Source organism: Ambystoma mexicanum, chromosome 5p (genome assembly GCF_040938575.1).
Source record: "Ambystoma mexicanum isolate Mex_15411 chromosome 5p, UKY_AmexF1_1, whole genome shotgun sequence".
Classification (NCBI taxonomy): domain Eukaryota; kingdom Metazoa; phylum Chordata; class Amphibia; order Caudata; family Ambystomatidae; genus Ambystoma; species Ambystoma mexicanum.
In genome coordinates this window covers 901,584,810-901,605,210 of record NC_090930.1, presented here as the reverse complement: position 1 = coordinate 901,605,210, position 20,401 = coordinate 901,584,810, and the positions used below count along the sequence as shown (strand labels likewise).

The window sequence follows — 20,401 nt, the reverse complement described above, 5'->3', positions numbered from 1 at the left end:
AAAAGGCTGAAATGCACCCAGGTATTCTGTATACTTGTGCCAAATCTGTGATTCCTTGGACTTCGGTCATCCAAGGGCATTCATGCACAGTGCTTTGTGGCTATTGCAGTGGCACAAAGGCACTGTACATATGTCTCATTGCGTGTTATTACCATGTCACATGTACATTTGGTGGCCACAGTGTAGGTGGTGCAACAGTGTGCTGTCCGGTTGACATGCAGTTTTGTCAGGGTGCAGGTTGGTGAGACAAAGGTAGGCGCAAAGGTTGTTAGTTGGTTCTGTTTTTTGTTTGCGTCGGATTCGTGTTGTGGGTGTTCCAGGCGCCACTCTATTTTCTTTGCATCTCAGGTTACTTTGTGTCCATGAATACACAGAATCTGCAAAAATTCTCAAACGCACAACGTTTTTTATGGCGCTAAGTAGTTTCCGGGGACATTGCACTTTTTCTATGAATTGGACCCTAAATCCCCGCTAGTAGTGCAGACTTAGTGCTTTTCATGTGAATTTGGCCCATTTAGCTTGGTGCAAATAGTACTTTTGTAGTGAAAAGTCACTTTGCGCCACTCTGTGAATTAGGCCTGGTGCAAAGTGTATTTTTGCAGTGCAAAGTCACTTTGCTCCGTGCTAAACGTTCTGTCAATTAGGCCCTATGACTTACTGGTGGGATAGTCATCTCTTTCCATGAGTAAGTCAGGGCTACTTCTAGTAACATTTTGTCAATCGAATGGTATCTCTCTAGTAGCAATTCAAGAGTAAGTTCGAGATACTACTGGTAACTTATGTGTGAATCGGCCCCAAAGTGTTTATTTCTCATAACTGCTTCACTACCCATGTTCTTCAATTCACCTATCCCCTTTGAAACGTTGTAGGTTAACGTTTTTAGCCAAATCGCTGAACTTGCGTCAGAGGAATTCGGAATATGTTTGATGAATATCACTGGTTTAAAAAATGCACTTTTTCCGGTCATCACCTCGGAAAACAAATGTACAAAAACATACAGCCAAGGAAGAGGCTTTCACATATTAATGAGACTAGATCGTATTTTACATGACTCTTTAACCTGTGGACAATAGCACATTTATTTAAGGAATCAAGTTTAATTTAAAACAGTTTTGTCAATAGTAGCCAAGCCTTCTCGGATGTGTTTGCACGCAAGAGACTCCGATATGTTTTCGTTCCTTTGTGAGATCTTCGCACTTGTTTTTCTGCACTTGCCAGCAGCACATAAACGTTGACAGCGTTGAGATGCACTTTTAACTGTGGCTTTCATCGCAGCAGGGATGCACATTTTTATATGAGTTGCTGGCTCGCAGATTTGCAATTCTTTATCGTCTTGTCTTTCATTAGCTATTTGCCTTCTTGTGTTTACTTTACTGTTGTGACAATCCCTGTTTCCGGAAAAGAACGAGTTCAAGGCAGAGCACCGAAAACAAACTCATGAAAACAAACATTAGGACGATTTCATGCATGATAAAATTCCATCAATAAAAACTATCCAGAGTCCATTCAAATTAAAATCGGAATGTACCATTGCAGGCAGCAAAGGGGTGGGTTTCAGCACTTGGCAAACAGAGATGTACCGTTTATATTGTTCATTTTTCTAAATGCAAAACTCAGACATTTATTTTTAGAAATCTGACCGTGATCATAAACAGATTAGCCGAAAAAACGATAACAGATATGTTGTGATATTTATGGGTCTATTGTGAGTCATACAGATGTAATATAATGAGCACTTTGGGATACTGCTGGTTAGAATGTCCAGGCAAACATGCAAGGCAAATGCAGCTTCTTTATTGGTTTAGGCCACATGTGTATTACTAATCCTCGTTTGGATAAGGTTGGATGTGATCTGCATACTCATGCCACCTCAAACATTTATAAAATCCAAGACGTATATAACCAATAATAACTAAGTTAGGATTTGGAAAACACACAATGCATTAAAAGAGTGGTATGGGTAGATCATAAGGCATCAATTGTCATTGCAAAAAATGATCATAGATTCCAAATATTATTGTTACTTGTGTTTTGAACAGGAGACTGATATAAATCGGTTTTACTGAAAATAATGCAACACAATAAAAATAACTACAAAACTGGGGCTATAAAAAAAACCGTAAAAACAACTTTTATTGAAACTAACTAAGCCAACAATGAAGACTGGAAAAAAGAATGTAGCTTCAGGTTAAGAGACAATCAGGCGTGTGGGAGAGTCCTTGGTAAAGCAAGAAGGGGGGGGGGGGTTACCCAACAATTCTAAAGGTTATCTTCATCGATGGAAATAGGAACGTTCAAATGAAGGGCATGGAATTGACCTAAGAAGAGAAGACAAAATGGAATTTCAATCACAGTACTAAATCACTAGGAACCAAAAACATATTTATTTTAAAATACATCTGGAAATAATCACCTTTTTTAATAAAAGACCTAATAAAATGCAATTACGACCCTGGCGGAATTCGGAAAACGATGGCGGAAATGCAATACCGCCATCGAATAGCGCTCGCTGCGACTATGACCCGTCACCGCAAAGTACAAAGCCATTAGCGACACCGTAGTGAACGCCAACGCTAACTGCACCAAGCACGCGCGCGCGCGCCATGCCAAACCGTAAACACCACCATGGCGCAAGGGTACGCCAATTCCGACCCTAGCGGACATGTACCTAACGCCATCAAGCATGGCGGAATGAACCATTCCGCCATGGTGAGAAGTACGGCATCGCGAATCAACCGTAAACGGCCCCACTGAGTGCCTGTACACCGCTCCCTGCCCACAAAGTACAACTCCCCGTAGGTGCAATGAAGTCACAATGCAACCATTGAAATGTACAAGTCACCCATGCATGCCAACGAACAAATGAAACACAAGAGGGGCCAATGGGAGCTGCAGGGCACAGATGGCACGAATACAGAAGCCATCCCAATGGACATGACCACAGTCCCCCACCAAGAAACTCACGCAAACACAGGCACCTGTGACCAGCAATATTCCGAAAATCACATCATTCCACCAGTCCACCTGGCTGACCGGCATCTGTTACACAAAACCCAATCCCCCGCCCCTGAGCATGACAACATTCAAACAGTCATATTGGCAGCCCCCATCCCTGACCTCACTGGGCTCCGTAGGCAAACGGGTCCAGTACAGTACCACGCAACTAAACTCCGAAGCTGGAACCCAATGCAGATCTCCTCACAATACATCGCTCCCCAAATAGGAATATGCCACATCACTTGCAAAGAAGAACGCTACACGGGCCAAATCAGAATAGAAATTTAATGCACAACAAAATCACCAAGCCCATACAGCCATCAGGCCATGAACTCCAAAACACATTTCACCATTGTGGGCTGCATCCGCAAGAAATGACCAGCCACTACTTGTGTGACGCCCTGTTCCATCATGGTACACAGAGCCACATTCACGTACGAAAAGGCAACATGGAAGCGCACACAACCGCAGGGCCGTCCCAATGGGGAGGCACTAGTCCAGCTGAAAGGCCGAAATGTTGCTCCGAGCCACCAGTACTGCGTAAGGGCATGTGGCCCATTGGCGATCGTCCCATAAGATCGTAATGCTGCTCCACTGATTAACACGAAGCAGCAGGTGTCGGGAGTAAAACCCATCTGCAGGAGTGGCATACAGATGGCAGTGGCAAAAGGGGAGGAGATACCTGTCAACCAAAAGAGAAGAAAAAGAACAGAATGGCCATCAGAACTACATTCGAACAACTCACTTCAATGATCACACTAAATCCACAGCCATATGCATGCCAGCCCACTCCAAAGGTTCATCACCACCCAAAAACCACTTGCGACTCATAACTATCTATATCGAGGTGTAAACACCATCACAAACGAGTGTACCTGTGCATGCGTCTGTCAAAACAGAATCCATCAGATGGGATTGGTAACGTGCATGGACACAAGTGTCTGAGGGCGCGTCGAGACAGGGAGGGCCCAACAAGGCCAGATAGACGATGGTCCCACTATGGCAGCCCTGCATCACATAGCGCAGGGGAGGCGGATAGATTCCAAGAAGCCCTGTACATGGCAAACTCTGTATCAAATCACCTGCCCATGCATCCATTCATCATTCCCTCATCCCGGGATTAAAACGCCTGAATATTTACTCACATAACATTAGAAATATCCATTGAGTCTGTGCGTTATGCAGCCTGCAAAATCCACAGTGCCCCAGCCCGTAATGCCAGTGTTGTGAAGTAACATGTATTTGGGAACGTCCGGCCTCATCGCCCACGTCGCTATTGCGCATCCCAAACCATTCATATCAATCATTGCATCCTCGCCATGGCCCCTGTCCCAAGGACATTGAACAATAGTACGTTATATTTGCAGTCAGACCTGTGGGCATTTCCCCGCCGCTAGCTGAAAACCGAAAGCGCCGCCCTTCGAATTCCTCATTTGCAACATCACGTCGAAGAAGCATCTGTGGCCGTTTGAAATCACTAATTAATCCATCTAGTGCGGCTGTGTGTGAAAATGGCAACTGCCTTCACCCACAAATGGGACGCCCCGCCCGTCGTTGCAACTCGGTACAGTGATGCATGAGGGCCCACCGTTACTCGAGTACTACGTACCACTGACCCTTCACAAGTCTGTTCGCGACTGCACAGATAGTATGTGAAACAATGGGACCATAGCAGAATGAACATATCAACCAATGTTACACGGCCATCGGGTACAAATACATGATTGCAATAGCAAGATGCCATTCCCCGAATTGCAGCGTTGTGTGCGGGACGTGCTCGGCCAAAGGGGAGAGCAGTTTGCACAGGTGGAATGAATCACCACAGGTGGAGGCCATACAGCCTGAAAACACATAAATTGCACAGCCAGTCTCCTCCCACAACCACACCGAAATGCTACCGGCAGGACTCGCGATGTTGGCCCTGGGGGACCTGATAGCACTGCAAGTACTCCAACTCCAGGAAGAAGACGAACACCAACTACAACCGGCCGCACGGAGGAGACGCAGGAGGAGGAGGAGGGCAAGGCAGGGCCAGCAAGGGCCGCCAGCACAGCCACTACCACCACGCAGGCAGCCCGCAATCCCACGCCTCCGAGCACATCCGTTCAACCTCACTGATGAGCAGATCCACACCCTCTACCGTCTGGACCGGGACACCATAGCCGCCATTGTGGACATGACACAGGCTGACCTTGTCAGCATGATAGACAGCCCAACCGCCATCCCACCCCTACTGAAGGTGGTGTCTGTACTACACTTCCTGGCCACAGGCACCTACCAGCACACAGTCGGACAGTTGCATGGCATTTCTCAGCCACTGTTCTCAGGGACACTATTGCAAGTGCTCGATGCCCTCCTGCAGCACGCAGACGACTACATCTCCCTACCACGCTCGGAGCAGGAAATTACCAACACAAAAGTGGGATTCCATGCACTTGCCGGCATACCGGGTTGCATTGGTGCCATCGACTGCACCCATGTGGAATTGGTCATCCCACATGCCATGGAGGCCCAGTACCGCAACCGAAAACAATTTCATTCTCTGAATGTACAAATGGTGTGTGACTCCAACAGGATCATTACACATTGTTGTGCCCGATTCCCTGGATCAACCCATGATTCTATGGTCTTGAGGAACTCTACAATACCACGCTACATGGAGCGACACGCAGGGAACAGATCCTGGCTACTCGGTGAGTCTCATTACATGCATGATAATGTGGGGTATGTGATTCGGCAATGACCTGGCAGGAAGGGGGGAGGGGGGGTGTGCGTACGTAGCAATGGCATTCCACATCATACGTTTCTCGTCCACATACAGGTGATGCTGGATATCCACTGAAGAGATGGCTCCTCACACCAGTCCGGAACCCACGGGACCAGCATGAGGAGGACTACAACCATGCCCACTCACGTACCCGTGTAGTCATAGAACAGGCATTCGGCCTACTGAAGGGTCGTTTCCGCTGCCTCAGCAGGTCTGGCGGGGCACTCCTGTACCGCCATGAGAAGGTTGCAAAGATGGTGATGGCATGTGTCATGCTCCACAACATGTGCGTACGTAGAAATGTGCCCATGCCCCCTGACGCAGAACTGCAAGCACCTGATGATGGTCATGATGAGGGCGGGGATGTGGCAGCACCTCAAGGAGTCTGCGAGGCACCGGAGGGCCGTGACATTCGTCAGCATCTCATTGATGTATGCTTCTAGCACTCACGCCTGGTGGCTGATACATGGACACGGGACTCGTGGCACTGTGTGTGTCTGGGACATGCACAATATGGACTGTACGCCTATGATGGCCTAGTACACAAAGATCAATGTCCACACATCTCATTGGTTGATCGTGCACTGTTTATGGCATATGTGATATCATGTTGAACACCCTATCGACCCGCCACCCAAGTGAGCCCAACACACCCCCTCCACCCTCCTACCTCCCCCCCGAACACCAGTGTCCAAAGATGCTCATTGTCAGTGGGCAGTCGCTATTGCAAGCCCCCTCTGCGGGTATCAGGGGCACCCCTGCCTGTGGAGCGCAGGTTCCTCCCAGATCTACGTTGGGGGCTGCCCTGGACGGAACTTGCAACGGATGATGTCTCTGCCTGCTCACGTCCATGCATGTCCCTAAGGGTTTGCGAGAGCTCAGTGAGCACACGGCGCACTGCGGCAAGTTCGGCACATACGTCCTTGGACGTCGCATGCAGTTCCCCCCTCAGGCTCTCGGTGCTTCTCTCCATTTGGACTCCCAGGCTCTCGGTGCTACTCTCCATTTGTGCCCTTAGTGTCTCTGTACCTCTCTCCATTTCTGCCCTAAGTGTCTCAGTTGATGTTTCTATGTCTGCCTTAGTGCCCCCACATTCATCGGCATGGTCCTTGAGGAGCGTGGCCAGTTGCTGCTGTTGCACGATTAACTGGTCGAGGGACTGTTGCCTCTGCTGGGCCATGGCCATTTGCGGGGGTGTCACAGAGGGGCTGTTGACCTCATGTTGCCTTGCCACAGGGCTTGTGGGGGATGGCCAGTCGTCGTCTTGTGGGTGCCCCTGCGTGGTATCCTCATGTTGTACGGGATGGGACAGACAGGGGGATTGGGACAGGTCATGGATGGATCTGTCTTCGACATCCCCGTCTTCTGTGTCGGAGCATGCTGCCATCAATGGGGTGTCACCTATGGTGCTGCTGCCACCAGAGGCAGTGCCTTCTGTGGCATCCGTTGGGGGGACCAGTGGTGGTGGTGGTGTGGGCATGCTGGCTGCTGGGGTGCCTGTTGATGTTCCCTCCTCTGTGCTGCCACCTGATTTGTGCTGCTGCCGTGTCTTGATGCGTGCAGCTGAGGTGGAGGGTCTTTGGCCGTTGGTCTTGGCCCTCTTTGCAGGTGTGCTGGTAGGGGTGTCCTGTAGCTCGTCGTTTGGATCGGACCCTGTGGTGGAGTAAAGGAGGGCGAGGGTTATTGATGGGTCTGTGGGAATTGGAATGGCATTGTATCACATGCATTGGGGTGGTACCTGAGGGTGATTTGGGTCGGGGCCTTGGAGGTGCTTTCATTTGTGTGTGGAGTGAGGGTGCAGTTGTTTGGCAGCCTGCAGTTAGGGTGTGCCTGCTGCACGTGTAGTGCGTGTTTTAGGGGTTTTTAATTATTTATGTATTTATTGTGGGTTTTAACGTGCGCTATCAGGCCGATGTGTGTGGACGTTCTCCTGGACATGTGTTTCTGTTGCACTATGTGGACACATGGTACTTCACATGGTTGGACTTTGTGGATTTGGCATTGTTTTATCTGGCCCACCTACCTGAATCTTCGGATGTCTGCACTCCTTTCTCCATCCCTCCGACTCCCTCTATGCTCTCCATTCCGATGGTGGAGGCACAGATTTCTTCCCAGGGGGTCAACTTGATGGGTGATTCAGGACCTCCCCCGGTGGCTGTGGCAATGTTGCGGTTGGCAGAGAGTATGCTGCGGACGCCTATCCGCAGGTCGTCCCATCGCTTTCGGCATTGCTGTGGGGTGCGGTCCCCACCGCACTTACCCGCTGTGCCACCAGAGCCCATATGGCCTTCTTGTTTGCAAGTGCCGTCCTGGTCATTTGCGTGCAGAAGACGACGGCAGCATTCTCCTGGAGGGTCTCTGTTAGCACGGTGAGTTCCTCACGGGAGAAGTGGACCTGCCGCTTGCGGTCGCACGCTTTCTTCGCTACTTTTCCCATTTTTCTTGGTTTCGCTAGGGTGGATGACGGGTTGGGGTGTGTCTCAGGGTAGTGTTTTTAGTGGTTGTGTGGTTTTAGTGGTTTTATAGGTGTACGCGGGATGTTTCCCGTTCCGGGCCCATGTTTTAACTTCCGTTTCCGTATATTTCCGGTCACCGTACTTTCCGGTAGGCGCACACTGCGGTGTCCGCTGTGATGGGTGGCGGTATTGCACCTAGGGCGCCGTACGGCGGCGGTGTGGGCCGTTTTGGGGTCTTTTCCGCCATCGCGGACTTTGCACTTCCGCCATGCCGTGGTGCTCGTGCCCGATGGGTCGGAATGGGCCGCACTTTGCTCCTTCGTACAATGGCGGAAACGCTATTTGCGCTGTGGCGGTCCGGTCAGTCACTTTCCGCCAGGGTCGTAATGAGGGCCAATGAGATGTGCATCTTCCTTTTAAGTATTGTTCTTCTTAGTATAGTTTCCATTCGTGCATTTGTGTAAATAAAAATGTTAAATGCTCATTTTGGCTGCTTTATGTTTAGTTTGTATTATTATTGTTTATTGTACGTAGAATACCTGCAACCTAGTTTGCAGCACACATTTGGTGTATGCACAGTGCTCAGGCCAGTGATTCACAATAATGATCTGCACATTGTGTGGAGGGATGATTGCACAATACTGCCCTGGTGCCCACCTAAAGACTATGGGCCTATTCATCGAATTCATTACATGTAAAATAGGATACTTGCGCACGAAAATCCGTACTAATCCATCTTTATCGATTCATGGAATTGAATGCGCTGTACTTTACCTGGACTTGCGTGGAGTTCGCCATGGCTCGCCACGTCTGTGCGAGCTGTTAGAGGGCCTTGCGCGAGACTCCATGCAGAGGGTTGGAAAAGGGCGGAACACCAGAAATGGGGAAGAACATGGGCCGTCTCTCGCATGCCCACAATTGCTTGGCACGAGACGTATTCAGGATTTACATTGCGCCACCTGTCTGCCGGGAAATGGCCATGCAAGTCCTTCATACGATCCACCACCCGAAGGCAGGAATAAGTACACTTTTGCATAGGATTGGCAGCGCAGAGGTGGGGTTGCATATCAGATTTCAGGGTGTGTGTACTCAACTGTGGCTCAAAGCAACTTAGGGGTGCACGTAAGCAGTGCACCGTGGTGCAGGAACAGTTTATGACGGTTTGCACACAGATTGTCCGAATTTAGACAGAGTTATGATTTTTCATATGCAGTTTGTCATGGTGCCGGGAACAGTTATGGGGCACCATGCACAAGGTCCCTGAGATACAGGTCTACTTGCAGGGAACCCCACGGACTGTTTGAAGGGTGTTTATTCGCGCCCAGAGGAGCGAGCAAAGGTAGCTGATCTGGCTGTTTATGCTTTGCGTGTGGGTGGGTCAGGGACGTTCTGCCAGCGACTTGTGAATACGGTAATTTTGAGCGAACAATTCCATGAATACACGGGCCGTGCATTTTTTATTCTGAGTGTAAGCTCGCGCATTGTCCTTCTCAGCGCACAGCCCTTGCAGGATTTCTGGACACAATGCCAAACTTATAAATACAAACATTTAGGGCAGAACTGCTACTTTATCCGTATGAAGTTCTCTGTGTGTCAATGTGCCAGCTCAGTCACATTTTTACAGTTCAGCCAATCACATATGTTCACTCACTACGCACACCCATTTCAAAGAAATAGGGGGAATGTGGAGAATACTGTGCAGATCAAGTCTTGCCTCAGTGTGGGTCTGCATTGAAATGAGAGAGCGTAATGTAAACTGCAAGTTCAATGGTACTTGCCTGTGAGAGTGCAGGTGGATAGTAAAGGAGCGGCCCCTACCTCCTTGCCTGTGGGAGTGCAGGTGGATAGTAAAGGAGCGGCCCCTACCTCCTCCTGAAGGTATGAGTATTAAAGGAGTCCAGGAATACAGCCACCATAAAACATGTTGTGAAAGAAAGAGCAAAATGACGTTGGGTGGTTTCTGTAAAAAACAACCAGGCCCATTTCATGGGGCAAGGGAAAGGAAAAATGCTAGGCAACATGGTTCAAATGGTGAGCAACACCTTAGGCTTTGAGGAGAAAGGGGGTGAAAAAATGAGCACAGGACAGGGATATCGTGGATAGGTACCCTTTTGGTGTAAGCATAGAAGGAATGATACAATGGATTGGATGAAAATATGAGAAAAATGGGGGAAAAAAAGAAATACATGTGGCTGTAAGAATGATTCTGGCAAAAAGATGAATGGTGTCGACTAGGTGACAGATTGGATGGAGCAATGAATATAACAATTGCAAAATATGTGATGAAGGGAGAAGGCTTGCTGAGTAGCTGGTGTATACATGTGTAAAGGTAGCAGAGGCTGGGTGAAGGTGGACTTGTTCTATGAGATTGGTTAGTGGTATTTTAATGGATTGTCCGAGTTGAAGCAACTAAGTGGTGCCACAGACCTGCTTTCAGGCCCAGCAATATGAAAAACCATGAGATACAGCTCCTGCTGTGCACCTTTAGTAGTTTGAAAACTTTCGGTCAAAGGAGAGGTTTAAGACCCCAAATGCATAGATGGTCTGTCGCCAGACAGCGTGGGCTTATTGTGTCATCAATTTGCACTTTGACACCCACAGGCTCAAATTCCTAAACTAAAAACAAATTCTTGCATACATAAATGCACAAATCTAGGGTACAAATGGTACTTTATCTTGATAAATATATTAATTTAATAGATTCTATGTACTGCCTTAACATCGGGAAAGGGCTGGACTGTTTCAGAGCCTCTACGTTTTGACTCAGAAAACTTCAATGGTAAGCAAGATCACCGTTACAAATTATATGATTTATAAGTACTTATCAAAGTAGAGGCAAACACTGCAAATCAAATAAGTGAATCAAAACAGGCATTGCTCTGTTAAGACTAGAAGCAGGGCACACTTTCCATTAAATTGGAATATAGCAGACAACCAATTGCAACTAAGGCAGACACAGAATCGTCCCTTTACAGCAAATCACATTTAATGTTACGAACATATGAAATAAATTAATAATGACATACTATTCAAGATTCATTTATAGATGTATGGCTTAGATCTCATTGATGGCAGGCCAAAACATAAAACAAAATGAGATGATGAAATGTAAAGTGGTTTTTAATGATATATTTAAACATTAAATTAATTTGGTTAGATAGTGATTATAAATTATACTTTTCTTGAGGTGTTAGAATTTAAGATTTCTTTGTCAGCCAATGAAGAACATCTTTGTCTGGTGTGAGCTGATTGTAACAAAAATTGGAAGGATAGTTGCACTCAGGGAAACGCAAGCAATGTCAGTAAAGAAAACCCAAAACCCGACCCCAGCCCACCAACCCTGACGCAGCGCCATTAAGGGTACTGTTACCCAACCACCTCCCCTTTGATGACATCAACCACACATCCCTCTGCACGCCTTCTTGGGGTAGCACTACCAAGTGGGTTGATACACCTAAGCCCAGCATCATGGCTCCTAATGGCCCTCAGAACCTGCCTACCAAACCTCCTAACCAAGCCACAGCAGACTCGCCTAGCTCCTGGAACACTAGCTCCCCCTGCATAAGCCTACCTACCCATCCTACTACACCTGTACCTTACACACTAAGTAGCACCACATTTATCGTCCCTAGTAGCACTTCTAACATCATGCCACATATCTCTCTAGCCACCCCTTTGAACTCTGCACCTGTTAACGCTAGATCCATCCAAGTGCACCCTCTAGACATCCACAACCTCATCACGGCAAATAACCTGGGCATCCTAGTCATCACAAAGATTTGGCTTCATGCCAAATCAGGCCCAGCCTTGCCAAAGCCTTGCCCCGGGCTTCCCCATCCTCAGGAACGACAGACTAGACTCCAGAGGTGGTGGGCTTGCACTGATAGTGAGAGGCCCTGGAGCTAAGACAGTCCATCACCCTAACACCATATTGTGATATACTCACTGTTAAACTACCTTTATCCCATACAACAACAATCACCATATATGTAGTCTACTTCCACCTGGCCCCCTCCTATCGTTTGAAGAGGACCTCCTTCACATGCTCGGCTCGAACATCAAGCCCACATCAAAAACTATCCTCCTAAGAGACATCAACCTAGGCCTCAATGATCCCGAAGACACGAATGAGGCCTCAGTAACCAACTTGCTCAGGGCCCTAGGATTCTGTCTCTGCATTGCGATCCCCACCCACCATGCCCCTGGACTGACCACGACGTCATCTATTTTACAATAACGCACAACCACCTACACACATCGTCCCAGCCATGCCACTCACGATGGCACTTAGTTTGTGCAATCTCACTAAAGCCTGAATTCTGCTACTTCTTGACACACTACAATCAGAGCTTTTAGCTCACTCAGATCCTGACTGCCCAGCAGACTTATACTCTAAAACAACGTCACTAGCAGTTGACTCCATCACCCCTTAGCACGACATAAATCCAAAGCAACTACACACCTTAACTCATGGTTCCCTCCTGACCTAGCAGCACTCAGTTTCCGAAAATGTGAGGCAGAAACCAAATGAAGAAGAACACCTAACTGATGCCCACAAATGCTGGTTTTCTACGACAGCCAAGTTGTATGAACAAGCCATACTACAGGCAAAATCCACCACCACATACAATACAAGAATCGCTAATGCCGAATCCAAAACAAGAGAGCTCTTCACTATCCTCAGGCAATTAGTATCCCCTTCCCCACCTCTCAACCTTACCACAGACGAGGCCCGGTGCACCAAGATACAAAATTCCCTCCTTGACAAAATCGCTACCCTTCACACAACACTACCCTGTACGCCAAACAAGCTACCATCAGCACCATTCCAAAACCCTCCTTCCTTGTCCAGTCCTCCACCCTTGTGCCAAACTAACCCACTGAATAGAGGATCTCTGAAAAGGCCCTTACGTCCCCTATTTGCATAACTGCCTGAAGGATGAGAAATCATAGATGCCAGTCAGTGTTTGGCCAACCCCTAGGTGGACAGGGACATTCCACGTATGTGAGCAGTTATTCACTCAGACAACCGTTCAAACCCTACCCAGCTGATGTCTTTGCGGATACAGGTGCCCCATCACTGGGCAAGATTGACTAATGATAAAAATACAGCCGTGCTGATGTCATTAGTGACATCATGACATACTAATGTTAGTCACGAAGTAAACTTGCATCCCTGCACGAAGTTACACAGAGACACACGTGCACACATGAAGAACATGAATACACAGGTCTGTAGATAGAGGACAGATACATGTACATACTGTCAGAAGCCTCTTTCTTTTCACTAGCCAAACAATGAAACGCAAAAAAGAAAAATGTCACAGAGTGAAAGCTTGCAATCGCTTCACTGCAACTAACCATATGGAACTACAGGGATGGATAAGGAACTTGGAAGAGCCAAACAATACTAACCCCTAAGGAAAATAATAGAATATATATGTAGGGAAACCAAAGAATGACTGTAGTGAATTCACATGAAGCCACAGGCCTCAGAGTAAGGGATGGAGAGATGCAGACTCTGCCGCATGAAGCACAGGGCCAGTGCTCACAGCCATGCACAAGGGCAGGTGGAACATTCCTGGCTCCCAGGGTAGGGAGCAACCTGCAAAATAACAGAATAAATCCTCACTAATTGCAGACCAGAAAACTCTGTTTTGCGGTCCTTACCCACGTGACTTAGCCAAGCCGAACAATAGCCATTTACCCGTGGTTGGAAGAGAAACGGTTCCCAACAAAGACAGACAGAATTCTTACACGTGTTGTCCACCGAACATTGCAACCTGCATGCACTCTCCCATGCTAGGTTGATATACCAGTAGCAAAAATTGGGACACACAGTCTTTCTCATTACCATGAGAAGGTACACTGAGCACTGAGAACATAGCAGGGTCCCAGGCCTGAGGAGACCCACTCCAGCCAATCGGGGCACACAAAGCCTATGGTGGTGTGTAGTGGGGCAAAGGCCAATGGTAGTCCTGTGACCCTGCATCAATGTAATAGATTGCTTTTTGGGATGTTTCAGGCAAACCCACCTGACATGGAAGGACTAGTTAGACCACTCCTTTAGGGTACACCTATAGGGGATACTACCCAAGCTACCCAATAAAACTTGCTCTTAGGTTTTTGGGGAAGGAGTAGGGATTGAGATGTAATGGGCTAACAGCTTGTGACACGGGCAAAGGAGCTGTAATTGCTGGAAATGTGTGTATTTCCTGTATGATCCCAGTCTGTTTGGAAAATAAAAGACAGTTTTGCTTTGCCCCATGGCTGAGCCCTCCGTCATTTCCAGGGGAGGGTTTGATGGGCCCAGGGTAGTATGCTAAGTTGTGATTTGTTGTGCGAACCCCTGATCCTCTGGACTGCCATACACCACTTTTCTTTCCAACACTGTCACCCCAGCAGAGGGCTCCTCCGTCTTGAAATATCTGAATCCATCCAGATGCAAAGGAGACACATGCCCAGCCACAATCATCAAAGACTGCTTGGACACCCTGACCCATTTCATCACCACTTTAATCAAGGCATCCTTCTCCTCACACTAGGTCCCCATCATCTCAAGGAAGCCTAGGTGCAACCTATATTGAATAAAAACATCCTTGAATCCCTCTCCTCCTATCACCCAATCACCACAGCCACCTACCTCCAAATCTAGCAATACCTGGAATCCAACCATATCATGTGGGTGCCGGAATACGGTTTCCACCCTGGTCGTGGCATGGAATCAACCCTGCCTGAATTAAAGGACAGCTAGATGAGATAGAGGATGCTGGAAAGCCAGCCCTATTACTTCTCCTTGATCCCTTGGCTGTGTTCTACCTGGTAGACCATATGATACTCTGACAACAACTTACATCCACTGTCAACTTCTCGACAGAAGCAACAGGCTGGATTGTCACCTTCCTGGAGCGCAGAATTATCAGTCTTCGAAGATAATGCAAACACCCACCCTGCACCAATCACCTGCAGCATTCCCCAAGGCTCCTGCATCTCTCCCACCCTTCACACCAAATCTTTCTTCTGCCTCCTTGACATAATCAGCATATCCTAAAGTAACTACACAGACAACACGCAAATCCTGCTTCCACTCACAGGTAATCACGCTTTCAACTCTGCCACGCTAAACATGGTCTACCAAACTATCCAGACACTGTCTGTGTCTTAACAATGAAAAAACTGAAATCCTCCTAGTGTGATCCCTGATGGTGTACAAAAGCCTTGACCAACTTTATGCCTTCTTCACCCCCTGCCACTTACATACACAGCGTTCTTTAGTGGCAGAAAGGGTGTGTGTTGAATAGACCATCAATTATAGACGAAGAATGCGCCAAATACACCCATCAATTTGACTTAACTGGCCCTTGTGTCATTTGAGGCCACAAAACCATTGGTGAGTACCTTTCACAAACCACTGACTGAATGTCATGTTGGTTCTAATGTCTCCAGAGCTCTGCTGCAACCCAAACACACAAGTTCAACACTGACCCCTATTCCATCAAGCCCTTGACTGATCCAAATGCTGCTCACTGCTCTGCTGACCCCAACATCCATGGATTTACTGCTTTGCCTGATGCCCTGTCATGGCAACATTGTCCTTTCCCCATCTCCCCAGAGAACATGGGGGTGATGAGAATAAAAGGTAATTATGCTCAATCAACTGGGTAGAGTGAACACAAGATTACATTTTTCAGGATCTATAACTAACAGGATAAACCTTGCAATGAAACAAATGAAGCAGTGCAAACATGTCAGAGTCACCACGTTCTTCATGACCACCAGAGAGAGTGAAAAACGCATCATGTTGTAAAGGGGCTGGAGCTTTAGTTTTCCCCTTGGACATGCAATTGAAAAAAGATAAACCTTTATACTTACACTAAACAGAAGAATGAACACAATTGACAGTGATCTCATGAACAGAGTGCCGAAGAGCCGAAGATCCAAATTAATTGACAAAGAGGGCAAAACCATGATGGCAACCGCACAATGCCATCCACAGATAACGTAGCCTACAACATTCTTGACATGTCAGGACTCTGCTTTACAGTCTCGTTTGTTGCATGTAAATTCTTCAAAAACAAATAATGAGTAGCTTGTCATTTTCAAATAAACTATGCAGAACAGGAACAGGTAAAAATAGAATGAGCCGGGAAACTATAGGATTTGTTCAATAAAAACTGAAATAATTGTCACCAAAGAAACAGACACCTACTGATTTTCTCCTGCACAAATCTTTGTGAATCGAGCCCAGAGGGTCAAATTCCCAAAAACGGGGTACCTAAGAAGTGTGCAGATGATTTCTTTTTTTAATATGCTCCCTTTTTGGAAATGTCCTGGTCATCTCATCCACAAAGTTGACTTGCACATTTCCAGGGGTTTGTGCTGGAACACAATTAATGCACTGGCTAGCATACTTGCATGCATTAGTGACGGGGGCATGGTCCCAATGCTAATGGATTAATTCAGCCGGTACCCAAATGATCCTGGGAGTGCATTTCACAATTACAGGGTCAAAAAGGACCTGCCATTTCGAAATGGCAAAACAATTGAAAAAAAAGCCTTACAATTTAAGTGGAAAATTAGTGGACCATTCCACTGCTGTGACATTTAAAAATAATGCATGTAAACTTCCCTGTGAAGAATTGTGCATCCTCCCCCACCTGTTTCAAACATGTTTAGGGGACTATGTGTGTTTCCTGTACTTTTTAAAGAAGAACATTCCACTTGTGTATTCCGGATGCACTGTCAAATGCACAGAAACAAACATTGATTGAGCAATCGTGAAATGAGTGTTTAATAGGGCACCATGAGTGTTTAATAGGGCACCTGGTGATGCACACATATTACAGACACTTTCAGATGCCCTTTGTGAATCTGCATATTATTTTTTTGGTGCAAGTGAAGGGGTTGCACTTGGTCTTCCCATCACTTGCCCCAAAAAATCAATTTGATTATCGGTCCCAGAAAGTACAGGGTCATAATTATTACATTTGGCCTTTAGTTAACGTGCCTTTGACAAAAACGCCGAAATATTGCTCCAATATTTAATTTGCCCTCTCTTTGTGCTTTTTGGCCTGATAAAAAGAGTCAGCCCATCCAGCGTGCAAGGTTTACAAATTGCTCTCCTAAACCTTGAAATATGCTTCGAGTCTCTATTATAAATATCACGTCTAGGAAGATAATGAACACATGCATTATATCAAAGGCAGAAGGGACATTTTACAAAGAAATGTAGCATTCCACATTGGAGAAGGTATCTAAGCTGATCATGATGACAAAACGCGTCTAATAGAGAGGACATTCCACAATATCAACAGTCAGAATTGGACATGAGTCTGCAGATGCCTAAAAGTATGCTAGCAATTCAGTCGAAAGTTGCTGGAAAGACATATGCTGTGTGCAAAGAGGAGGGAACATGTCTTCAAATGTCCAAGGGTGAACCTGGCCACAAAAATGATAGTCAAATCTACTTCAGGGTTAACTTGAGTCTCCTATGTCTTGTTGAATTAATACCATGTCATTGGATGAACACATTACTAACTATCTGCTAGGTATTTTTTTCGAGCCATTTTGAGAAATTCACTGATCACCTTCTTGGAAAAGTTAACATTAATATGTCTTGGGTGTTATGCGGCACAGAAGATGTGCTGGCCTGCTCCCTGGTATAAATTGGTGTTGGGAGCATACACTTTGCACCGCTCTGTGAATCAGGGTGTTTGTTGGAAGGGCAAGTCACTTTGCTCCAGTGTAAAGTCACTTTGCACCATGCTGGAAATTCCATCATTGAGGCCTTAATTCATTACAGGTTCCCAGCACCACATGGGTGCTTCACAAGCATTTCACAGTGATGGGACTTTAAAGGTCCCATCAGTGCAAAATGTTACCAAAAAATTAAAACCATTTCTATCCCTTTGTTGGGGGTAGAAATGAAGCTATACCAGCAGAAGTTCAAACCGCTGCTGCCACCCTTAAAGCAAAATGAGTGAAAGGGGCAAACAGTACCCTGTCATGTTGGAGCAAGGGGGTGTGTCCCATTTCTATGTATTTCAAAATGACTGCTGGTCTGCAGGAGTGAAAGCATTTCTAGAGGTTTCTTAACTTCTACTCAGCTGCACCCTATTACTAAACCAGCAGTGATCTCAATCAAAAACGAGAAAAAGCACAACATGAATGGTACACCTCCTTTGCCTCTTTAACGGACAATGAGCCGAGAGCAGACTATGCACTCCAAGAGAGACATAAACCAGCAAGGAAGTGTCCAAATAGAAAATATTTCTTAGGTAGAAAAGAAACAAATTTCCAGTCACGGTGCTAAAAGAAATACAATATTTTAATCAAACTAAACAGGCAGACATACTAATAAAATGCGTATAGGCCACCCCTTTAATGAAATACACAAAATGCGCAGGTGCTGCAGTGAAATGAGCACTGTGGGTATGAAGACAGGTGTATCTAGGGAATTGCCTTGCAGCAGTTTCTAATATTAGGTACATGTCTTTTTAGCAAAGTCAAGGTGTGTGCTCTCAATTGTAACTAGGGCCCATAGCTCTAGGCCAGGATGACAGAACCACTGTGGACATTAACATCTTCTTCTTGAGCTCAAAAGCATCAAGCAGGGCTTCCAGGAAATTTCTGGTGCGTGGAATCAGCTTTGAAGAGGTTGATCTTGTGTAACATGATTAAGAAATGGCAGGGTTCGAACACATCCTCTGACAAACTAGTCTGCAGCCTTCTCCAAAGGCAATATAGACCCTTCATCTGTTCTAACAAGAAGGCCTATATCCAATACTGAGGGCCTCATTACACATAAGGTGGTAGCCATGGCGCTATTACCGCCGTCGGAGGCCGGATTCCCAGAATAGGGACTTACCGGCCTACTCCGATCTTTGCGGGATCGGTAAGTCCCCATTCCGGGAAACATTCCCCATTCCCATTTGAGCCCCCATAGGGCTCAATGGGAATGGGGAAGGAGCAAATAACGGTACCGCAATTTGTGGTACCGTTATTTGCACTGAAGTCCCTCAGCGGGTCCTGTCCGTAACGTGTGGTCTGACCACACGTTAAGGACGGGACCCGCTGAGGGACCTCGTAGTAGGGCAGTGGGGATTACCGGCACAGGTGCACTTACCGGTGCCGGTAATCCCCTACCGCCTTCCGTGTAATGAGGCCCTGAATCTTTGTGGCCACTAACAGCATGGCTGAACTTTTCAAAATCTGCAAGAACCCTGTACTTCTTTGGCCTTTAACTTCACTTCCAAAACTCAGGACATTCTCTCTGCATTCTCCTCTACTCCAAACCCGTCTCCCTCACCTTCTCTCTTGCCTCCCTTGGCCCCTCTCTCTCCTCCTACTGCCCTCCTTTTTTCTCTTTAACACCTAATGAGGTTTCTAGACAAGTCTGCTCTATGAAGGTCTCTTTCAAACAGGTGCTCCCTTGCTCCTCCAGAACTATCAAGGACAATATTGTCTCACTTGCTCTAGCCTTCACCGATTTCTGAAATCACTCCTTTGCCTCTGGATGCCTCCGACCACTCCTCAAGCACTCCCTTGTGCACCCTCTCCTATAAACACCTTCTGCCTACCCTTTCTGCTAACTACCACCCTATCTCCATTACCCACTTCCTGGGCACAATCTTGAAAAGGCTGACCATCTCCAAGCTTATCCACCAAGCTAATCTGTTGGTTGCCTCCACAACCACTTTGTCTGTCTTCAGAGCTCTCTCAGGCACAGAAACTGCTATCCTGAACACCCTTGAAGACTTGCTCACTAATCTCGATTCAAGCTCTCCTTCCAGTCTTATCCTTCTTGAACTTTCCTCTGCCGTTGATACGGTCAATCATGCCACCCCAATAAAGCAGCTCTGTGACACCCTTGGCATCACAGACCTGACTCTGGATTGGTTGACCTCCTTCCTCTTGAACTGACCATTACGCTCTGAAACACTTGTGTACGAGCGCAATATAAGTAAATGATCAAATATCATGACCTTCCCAGGTGCCAATCTGCACTTTTCTCTCCACCATTTCTCTGCAACACCTGCAGCGTCCTCTCACCGTGGCTTTTCAATATCTACCTGGCACCCCTAGCCTATTTGATCTCCACCTTCTCTCATAACTTCCAGTGTTATACAGATGACATGCAGCTCTCCTTCAAGCTACCCTCATCTGCCTCCTCTTCTTCCTC

The 20,401-nt window shown here is 46.8% G+C and overlaps 1 long non-coding RNA gene across 1 annotated transcript in view; it reads right to left on the bottom strand.

Annotated features, from left to right (window-relative positions):
- Positions 1-606: 606 nt before the first annotated feature.
- The window catches only part of LOC138481723 (uncharacterized), a 131,548-nt gene continuing 111,753 nt past the window's right edge, over positions 607-20,401 (bottom strand). Inside the window, exon 3 of the long non-coding RNA XR_011274357.1 lies at positions 607-2,318. This is a non-coding gene — a long non-coding RNA (uncharacterized lncRNA). The remainder of the gene's footprint in view (positions 2,319-20,401) is intronic.